This window comes from Coffea arabica, chromosome 8e, assembly GCF_036785885.1.
Source record: "Coffea arabica cultivar ET-39 chromosome 8e, Coffea Arabica ET-39 HiFi, whole genome shotgun sequence".
Lineage (NCBI taxonomy): Eukaryota > Viridiplantae > Streptophyta > Magnoliopsida > Gentianales > Rubiaceae > Coffea > Coffea arabica.
In genome coordinates this window covers 35,485,517-35,495,985 of record NC_092324.1, presented here as the reverse complement: position 1 = coordinate 35,495,985, position 10,469 = coordinate 35,485,517, and the positions used below count along the sequence as shown (strand labels likewise).

Below are 10,469 nucleotides of genomic sequence, written 5' to 3'. Positions count from 1 at the left end.
AGTAGGGTCGTTGGATACTCGTCCAACCGACACCCAAACAGTTTCCCATGAATGGAATTCAATATCTCATATAGCAAGTGCAGTATTACAGTGAAACGGTAAACAGTCATTAACAAGATAAAAGGGTGAGAGCGGTCAAGTACACCCTCACCTTAATCATTTCCAATAGCCAAACAAGCCTTCAAGGCATCACAATCACATATAGCAAAGCCACATTATAAACATTCAAGTGAGTAGTATACTCACCAATCAAGTAGGTGATGTTTCATGCACCGTCGTTAAAAGGACGTCGTGAACCCCCGTCACGTCCTAAAACATACAAACAAATACAATGAGACTCGATAACGAGTCATAAAGCAATGCCAATCACAACCCCAATAGGGTTTCATAAGCATAAACAAGCATCATAGGTAACCAGAAATTTCAGAAATGTAACTAACTTGGCCCTGAAAAAAAACAGTTTTGTCCTCAGTTTGCTGTAATGGGACAAATTGCACTACGCTTATCGGATGAGGGTGTAAGAACCACCGTTTCGAAGCTAAGAAATAGGGCTACAACAATGTAGAAGGTCACTCAGTCCAATTCCCAGCACAACTAGGTCAAATATGCAAGATACCAAACCAGGACCACAATAACAGGTTCACAAACTACATTCTGCTGTAATCAGTACAACTCAGTCTATACAGGTCCAAAGTCAGAAATTCCAAAGGCATATGATAGCTAGGACATCAAGCTACATTTCATCAGAAGACCTCAACAACCAAATCCAAAACAATTCCAGTCAAAACAACCAATTTCAGACGCAGTTCTCACATTCGGAAGAATCCAGAACAGCAATTGTAATTTTGGCTTATCTCATTCTACACTACTCCGATTGACCTGAAATTTTACAGGCACCTCTAACACATAAATACCTACAACTTTCATGTTTTAAGCCAAGGCCAATTCGGCCTCTAACCATGAGATACAAGACCGGCCAGAATTGGGGATATAAAACCCTAACTTTCTCAAATTCCTTCCAAATCCAAAATTGCTTGCAACAACCAATCATTTACACCTACTAGAGTCATGAAACATCATTCCCATCATCAAAGACAGCCACAACATCACATTCATATTAAACCAGAAAAATCATCAATAAATTGAAAACTTCACCAATTCATCTAAAACCAAGAAGTAACCCACAAATTCATCACTTTAGCTACCATTAGGCATAAATTAAGCTTCATTAAGTGAAGGAGAAAGTTCAACCATCACTCACCTAGTAAACAAGAGAGGGAGAGTTGCTTGACCTCTTAGCTTCCCAAATCACTTCACCAAACCACTTACTAACACCTAAAGAAGAGATTTTGTGGAGTAGAATCAAGTCTAAGTGATTGCTTTGGATGATTTGCACTAGATGGATGCCAAACTTTGAAGAGTTTTTCTTCCTTCTTTGCTAGAGAGGGCCGGCCACAATGGTGAAGAAAAGAGTGAATTTTGGGTAATTTTTGAGATATTTAATCCAAGGGTCAAAAGTCAAAAAGGTGAATAGTTGTCAACAAGTCACAACCTCTCACAAAGTGACACTTGTCACTCATTTAAAACATCTCTATTCTTTTGGTTCCCTCTCACATCAATCACATCTCATCCTCTACTTATCTCTTGACACCCAATAAATTGCACTCAGTATTCGGAACTTAACCTTATTGGCAGAATTTTTCCGAACTTTTCGCACTAGTGGGTCCCACGTCCATTATATATCCGTAATTTTTCAAAAACTATCCAATACTAGAAAAATCATCTAAAAATTATAATTACTAATAAAATTCACCAGGAAAATTTCCTAAGCCAGAAAATGCAGAAAACATGCCATTAAAGGGGAAAAATCCTAGGAAAATTATTAGGAAAAATACGGGTTCTCACACAAGCTTTTCCAAAACTCAGACAAAGAGGGGCAAACTGTAGACACCAAATTGTTAAATAATTTTTATCCTAATTTTATTTTTGTTTTTAGTAATAATTCTCTTAATTCCATGAGTTTAGTTCTTAAACTTTTAGCATTTGTATAGCACTTTAGTTTTTTAGATTATTATTATCTATTATTTTTATTTTTTGTTTTATTTTTGTATTCATTTTTTTTACCCTTTTAGCTGTTTATTTTTTATTGTTAAGACTTTTAGCATAAGACTTGTCAAAAAGAGAAAATTATTCACAAAAAATATGTTTTATTTAGATTCGAGTTTTCTGTTTATTAATTGGGAAAAAGAGGAAAAAGAAGGGAAAAAACCATCGATCAAAATTAAATTTTTAGGGCATTTCATTTGTTTGAATCTTATTTTTATTTGATTTTTACTGTTTTATTTGTTAGGGGAAAAAAGAGAAAATGAATGATGAAAATGAAAAAATAAAAAAAAAGATAGCTTCTGCGGTTTTCTTGCGTTTTGTCTATTAAAGGCCATAATCAATGGCTAGCAAGGGGGGAAGGAGCCGAGGTTGTTTAGAGCCATTGAGATGAGGTTTAAGGGGTTTGGATGGGATATAAAAGCAAAGGTTAAGGGTTCAAGGAAAGAGAGGTTGGGATGACGGCTGGGGCGGACGGATAAAAAAGGGGAGTGACGGCTAAGGGTATGAGAGAACCCGAGGGAAGAAATAGCAAGAGAGAGGCGGCGGATAAAAATCTGGGGGCGGAGAGATAGAAGGGAAAAGCAAGAATAGAGGGCAAGCAACTAAGAGAGGAAGAAACAGAGTAGATTGAAAGACGGTGAGCTAGAAAAAAAGAAGAAAAACCAGGGAGCAAGTATTCTGCTGAGGAAGCCAAAGAAGGACAGCTTGCGAGCCGAGAAGATTAGACTCTCGGGTTGAACGAAGACCCCCTATTCCATCATCCCAGACTTTGATTTTCCCTTGAAAGGGATAAAAGGTAACATCTTCCACTGGGTCTGTTCTTAGCTCACTTCATATGGGACGTACTGAAGTCATCCTCCTTATGTTTATTTCTGTGTGAATCTGGTCGGAGGGGGGGAAGTAGAAGATTTGATGAGTTTGAATTAGGGTTTTTGAGGCAGAAATCTAGGTTATCTATGAGGTTGAATCATCGGTTCTTGCTTAAGGTTCATGGTTGTTGTGCATATGATGAACGAAACCCAGAAGGATGCCACACAATTTTGGCAAAATCTTTTCATTGATGCTTCGTCCATTGCTGTCTCATTTTTCTTTGTTTGCTTGCGTTGGTTTTTTAGCAGTAATAAGTATAATGTGTGCATGTTTGGTTGGATTGGAATTGATTTGCATCAGGTGAGTGTTTGGTAATGGAACCCGTAGGTGAGATATGAATACATAAGCTGTAAAAACAAATTTCCAGATTGGCAAGTTCCTATGTTTTGATCCTTTTGTACTTAAACTCCAGTTTTATGTTAAAAAAAAAATTCTTGCAGATACCACGGCTTGAGTTTAGAGTTTGTTTGACTGAATTGTAAGCATAGGAAATTCTTGCTGCGACGAGTTCTTTCAGTTTGCTCATGCACTTGTTCTTTGATGTTGATGAAACTGGATTTCTTTTTTTGGGTAGCTGAGGTTCTGGTTGGGTCTGATTGTTCCTTTGGGTCTGTTTGTATGTTGGATGGTGAGCTATTGTACATGTTTACTGCAATTTGAAAGTAGAAGTCTGCGGCATATCAGTTGGCCGCAACAATGTTTTGTAGCTTTAGTTGTTCCAACTCTGTTTGAAATGTGTCTGGCCACAAGAAATGTATGGATGCATTTCAGCTGTCCAGTTTTCTTTTTCTTAGTCTCCCTTGATTGCATTTCCCATTGTGTGCTCATGAGAAATCTAATAAATATTGGGCTGCAATTTTTACGTGGTTTCTAGGAATGAGAACTCACGCGGGCTGCTAAATGGTTTCAGTTGCAGAATGCTTTCTTCGTGGTTGCTGCATTTTATGCTCGTTTGTTTTGAGTAAATCTTTTGGGGTATCTAAGTGTTTCATTTGCTTGCTGGAATTGTAGAAAAAAAAGTTGCGCAAGGTTTGTTTTTTAGTCAGGATCGATTCAAGCTTACTCCTTATATTCCTCTGCTGCATTTTTTTTATATGGTTGCACTTTCGAATCCGTTGGGGAACACTCTGAGGTAGGAATGATAAGCATAAGTTAAAGGCTTTGCATTTGTTTTCGGTTCGTCGATTTGACAGACCTTGCTTGGGCTGCCTCACACAGATATGTTTGAGTGAATAACAAAGGATTTCTGCAACTTCATACCATTAGGAAAAGCTGTGTTTCTGCTGTTCTTTTGCCGCAGCAACCCACCAAAAAACTAGTTTTAGTCATCTAGTTTACTAATTAAGCTTTGTGCCTAAATGATCAATGATGAAGTTGCATGCTTCAATCCGAAACTAAGAATGTTTTGGTGTGTATGCTGCGTGGGTTGAAGCTGCCAGTTTTGCAACAGAAAAATATTGCAGAAGCAATGAAAACTTCGAATGGCTAGCAGTTCTCGTGTGCATGCATGGAAAACAAAGGAAAAATTACACTCCAACCCCTTGGCTTCTATCTAATGCTTCTATGGCCCAATTAATTGGAAAACTTAATCAATTTTGTCCCCTTAACATGCCATTTTCTCTTTAATACGTCTTGACCTGTTTTGGGTAGATTCTTAAGGAGTTGTAGGATGAATTTGAAGGGTCTAATAACTTTTTCTAGATTTATAGTTAATTTGATTTTTTGGAATTTTTGGCATTTTTGTTGTTCAATCATGGCAAATAGCTTTTCATTTATTTTTGTGAGTTTTTGTCATTTGATTGGTAGTTTTTTATCTTAAGCCATTAATTTGAATTTCGTTCCTTTTAGACTCCTAATATTCAATGAATTGACCCCTCGAAATTCTTTGATTTTTACAAGCAAGTCTCTACTTGTTTTAATTTCTTAAGCATGGGTTGTTCGCCTCCTTTTAAGTGCCTTTGATTGATTCAATTTCATGCTTATCCCCATTGCTTGTGATTACTTGTTAATTAAAGTGATGCCTTGACTCTTTTATTATTTTTGAGGGTAAATAAGTAACTCGTTCCATTAGAACCCAACTCAAAAGAGGTACACTCTATCCCTTATTTTAATTTATTTGACCCTATGTGTTTATGTGATTTATATGCCCAATTGCATGCATTTTGAATGTTTTCATCTTATTTATTTATTTATCTACTTTACTCGTTTTAGTTATTTTCAATTTCGATCATTTGGGAGGCACTCGAATGCCAAAATTGTAATAGTTAGGAATTTAATTATTTTATTCCTTCTTATTTCCCCTTTTAGATTGTAGTAGGCATCCCCCTCCTGATGTAATAGCTAGGGTTTCTTTGTTTTTCTTTGTGTGATTTGCATGCGTATGTGCTATGTGTTTAATTGCTTTCTTAGGGTTTGGCATCTAGATATGCATGCTTATGTGTTATGTGTTATGTGAATTACGTGCTCACATGCCTACTCGCTTTAATTATGCACATTTATTTATGTATGTATGATGGATGCAAAATGCACGAAACCGTGGTTAGTCCAACGCTAGTCATGGTCTTCCCCTCAAGCTCTTACAAGTCCAATGCTTGTGAGAGAGCGCTAGTGAAGGACTAGTCCAACGCTAGTCCCTTAGGAGCCCTTCGCGCGTTAGATCATGTTTGTATGACAAAATCACTTCATCTCATGTATATTTTACTCTCTAGGGCCTATTTCACCATGTTGCATGACACTTTCCTTATATATGTATACCCCTTCCCCCATATTTTCCCTTATATGTATATTACTTGCCCCTTTTGTATGAAACATGACATTAGACTTGCATTTCATATAAGCATTAGAATTTGGTTAAATCATTTGCTTGATTAGATAGGAAAACCCCCTTTGAATATGGGATATGGACGAGTTTGGCTTTCTAGCCTTAGCACGCTCGTATTCCCTCTATTAAAGGAAAAATTGAGTCACGAACATTAGTCCCCCGTACCCGACATGATGCACTCCTTTAAGACATGTGTATTTCTATAATTATTTCATCCCTTTTCTTTCCTTGGAGTCTCATACTTTTTGCATTATTCGTGACCTCTCCAAAGAGTCATTATTGGGCGTCACAATTAATGTGATTGGCACCATTCAAGTTTTGAAGAGAAATTTTGCCCCCCGATACCCTCCTAGGTCTAGGGTTGCATTCATATAGTACGTCCAAATGTGATAAATATTTTGGTTAAAATAAGAAAATCCTTGACTAAATCATGCAACTAGCCTTGGTTAGGTTGAGATGGTGCCTTGGACCTCGTCCTTGCCTTCCCTCTCATCAAATGTGACTCCCGAATCTTTTTCTCTGATTTTCGTAGATTTGGAGTCGTTTAAAAAGGGTTTTTTCATTTTTTTCTTTAAAAAATTCATTTTTAAGTGACTTGGTACACCTTAACTCAATACCAAGTGGCGACTCCATTTTTTATTCAAAACCCTTTTAAACTATTATTTTGGGTCGAATCGTCGCATTTTCAAGTCCCATTTAGACCCATATTTTTCTTCATTTTCTTTGTAAATCAAAATTCATTTTTCAAATCAAAAAAATTCACTTTTTTAAAACCATTTATTTTTCTTATAAAAAATGGGGCGCGACATAGGTTTTGTATCTTTCTTATGTAACAAATATTTAAGAGCTGCATGGTCCGTATATATAATAACTTTAGATCCTACTAAATAAGATCTAACTGCCAATAGCTCTTTTTCTGTCATTGCATAATTGAGTTGTGCCTCATTTAGCAACTTGCTAGCATAGTAAATGACGTGCAATCGTCCTTCTTTCTTTTGTCCCAAAACTGCTCCAACCGTATAATCACTTGCATCACACATCAATTCAAATGGTAGTGACCAATCGGGCGAAATTATAATTGGGGCCGAAATCAATTCCTTCTCCAACCTTTCAAATGCAACCAAACAATTGTCATCAAATTGAAAAGAGGTATCTTTACATAATAAATCACATAATAGCTTTACTATTTTAGAAAAATATTTAATAAAACGTCTATAAAAGCCAGCATGTCCTAAAAAACTCCTTATCCCCTTGACATTGCTTGGAGATGACAATTTTTTGATAACTTCTATTTTGGCTTTATCCATCTCAATTCCCATGGAGGAAATCTTGTATCCTAAGACAATTCCTTCTTTTACCATGAAATGACATTTCTTCCAATTCAGTACAAGATTTGTTTCCTCGCATCTCTGCAAAATCAATTCCAAATTATGAAGACAATGGTCAAAAGATGAACCATACACAGAAAAATCATCCATAAATATCTCCATAATTTTTTCAATATAATTTGAAAATATAGCCATTATGCAACGTTGAAAAGTTGCAGGTGCATTGCATAAACCAAATGACATCCTTCTAAAGGTAAAAATGCCATAAGGACATGTAAATGTGGTCTTCTCTTGATCCTCTGGAGCTATAGCTGTTTGATTATATCCTGAAAGGCCATTAAGAAAATAATAAAATTCATATCCGGCTATTCGCTCCAATAATTGATCAAGAAATGGTAGGAAAAAATGATCTTTTCTTGTTACCATATTTAACTTACGATAATTAATACACACTCTCCACCCTACCACAAGTCTAGATGGAATCAATTCATCATTTTTACCCACGATTGTAGTTATTCCACCTTTTTTTTGGTACCACATGAATTGGACTAATCCAAACACTATCGGAGATAGAAAAGACTATACCTGCATCAAGCCACTTAAGAATTTTATTTCTTACCACCTCTTTCATGTTTGGATTGAGTTTTCTTTGTGTTTCCACCACTGGTTTGCAATTGTCCTCCAATAAAATGCGATGCATGCATATAGAAGGACTTATACCTTTAATGTCTGCAATTGTCCATCCCATTACCTTCTTATGCTTCCTTAGAACTCTTAGCAACTTTGTACACTGCTCATCATCAAGGTCAGCACTAACAATTACAGGTAAAGTACTATTTTCTCCAAGAAATTCATACCTTAGATGAGTTAGAAGTGGTTTGAGCTCTAGTTTTGGAGGTTCAATTTCTGAAGGTGGTGAAAGCCCCTTTCCTTGGCCAAGACTTTCATACAAATTACCTCTTTTATAAGGTGCTTGAAAATCCAAATATTTGGCCAATTCTTCAATCTCTCCCCAATTACCTTCTTGCTTACCCATACTCATTAAACAATATTCAAGAGGATCAAAGTCAAAATTGACTTGGCTCATCTCTTGAGTTAGTTTATCAATTGTGCTAATAGAATATACATGATCTGTAAAAGAATGGTATTTTCCCATTTCATGCAAATTAAACTCTACTTCTTCTTCACCTACTTGAAACTTCAGCTTGCCATTTTTAACATCAATAATAGTACCTGCAGTAGCTAAAAATGGTCTACCAAGAATAATTAACATAGATACATCTTCTTCCATATCTAACACCACAAAATCCACTGAAATGATAAATTTTTGAACTTTTATCAATACATTCTCCAACACTCTCAATGGATATCTAATAGACCTGTCCGCTAGTTGCAAAGTAATATTAGTGCGTTTAAACTCATTCAAACCCAATTGTCTAGCCACCGTTAGAGGAATCAATGATACACTAGCACCAAGATCACACAATGCTTTAGAAAAATCAATGTTACCTATGGTGCAGGGTATAGAGAAACTTCCTGGATCCTTCAATTTCGGTGGTAGCTTATTTTGTATAATTGGACTACACTCCTCTGTTAATGCTATTGTTTCGCAATCTTCCAACTTCCTTTTTCTAGTCATGATTTCTTTGAGAAATTTTGCATAAAAAGGAATCTGCAAAATAGCATCGGCAAAAGGAATGTTAATGTGCAATTGTTTGAAAAGTTTAACAAATTTTTCAAAATCTTTATCAAACTTATTCTGCTTTAATCTTTGTGGAAATGGAACCGCAGGAGGTATTGGAATGGTAGCGGAAGATGATGGTTGATTTTCTCTTGGTTTCTTCCGGCTATTTTCTTCCACTATCGTCTCTTGGTTCCTCTGCTTTTCTTCTTGTTTTTCATTCTCATCTTTCTCAACTTCCACCACTGGAGGATCTTCTAATTGCTTACCACTATGAAGAGTAATTGCTTTGACATGCTCCTTAGGATTTACCTCCGTTTTGTTAGGTAATTCTCCTTGATTTCGATTATTCAAAGAACTAGCAATTTGACCAATTTGGACTTCTACATTCCTGTACATTGTAGTGAGTTGGTCCAATCTTCCTTCTACTCACTCAAATCTGTCCGAAGTAACTTTTGCAAGTTTTTCCACTGCCACCTCCCAACCAGGTTTAGTTTCAGCTTGTTGTTGCCTTGATTAAAATTCCGGTGGATTGGCTGGCCTTGGTTGATTTCCTTGGTCCTTCCATCCAAAGTTTGGATGATTTCTCCACCTCGAATTGTAAGTATTCGAGTAGGGGTTATTTTGAGCATTACGATTGTAATTATTAACGAATTGTACCTGCTCAGAATCAACACACTCATTAGTATCATGTTCACCTCCACATATAGAACAACACGCTACATGTGTATTAGATGAACTTGGACCAACTCCACCTTGTCTACTTAGCAACTTCATCACATTATTCATTTGAGCACTCAGTATATTGAGAGTGTCCATTTCTATCATACCTGCGTGACGTCTTGTATTACCCCTCTCATTGGCCCATTGATAGTTATTTGCGGCCATTTTTTCTATCAAATTCTGAGCTTCTTGGGGTGATTTACCCATTAAAGCTCTACCTGCAGCTGCATCGATCATAGTTTTAGTAGAAAAAACTAAACCATTATAAAAGGTTTGTATGATTAACCACTCCGGCAGTCCATGATGTGGACATTTTCGAAGCAAATCTCTAAATCTTTTCCATGCTTCATATAATGATTCACCTTCCAATTGGCTAAAACTAGTGATATCCATTCTTAATTTAGCAGTCTTACCTGGTGAAAAATACTTATTCAAGAATGCTCGTGATAAATCATCCCATCCGGTGAAAGTATTAGGAGCATGAGAGTGTAGCCAAAGTTTGGCCTTATCTTTCAATGAAAATGGCAACAATCTTAACCTTATAGTATTATCACTAACTCCATTCATTTTAATTGTATCACAAATTTCCAAAAATGTAACTAAGTGTGAATTAGGATCTTCTACTGCATTACCTCCAAATTGAGATTGTTGAACCATTTGGATAAGTGATGGTTTAATCTCAAAATTATTAGTATTTACCGAAGGCCTTGCTATGCTCGTTTGAAATCCTTGTGTTTCCGGTAGAGCAAAATCTCGTAAAACTCGTCTATTTGGTTCGTTTTCTGCCATTTCTTCTTCAAATGAAAGCTCTATTAAGATTTCCTCCATTGGTTACCAAATCTCTTGTTTCTCTTACTGTGGTGTGTTCCTTCTTTGTCTATGTAGTGTCCTCTCAATTTCTGGATTGAAAAGTGCAACTTCTCGAGACGCCCGGTGCATA

General features: G+C 36.3%; 1 non-coding gene across 1 annotated transcript; it reads left to right on the top strand.

Annotated features, from left to right (window-relative positions):
- The first annotated feature begins 9,824 nt into the window (after positions 1–9,824).
- On the top strand, positions 9,825–9,931 carry LOC113719801 (small nucleolar RNA R71). Its single transcript, XR_003455044.1, has one exon. It is a non-coding gene; the product is annotated as a small nucleolar RNA R71 (small nucleolar RNA).
- Positions 9,932–10,469: the final 538 nt, after the last annotated feature.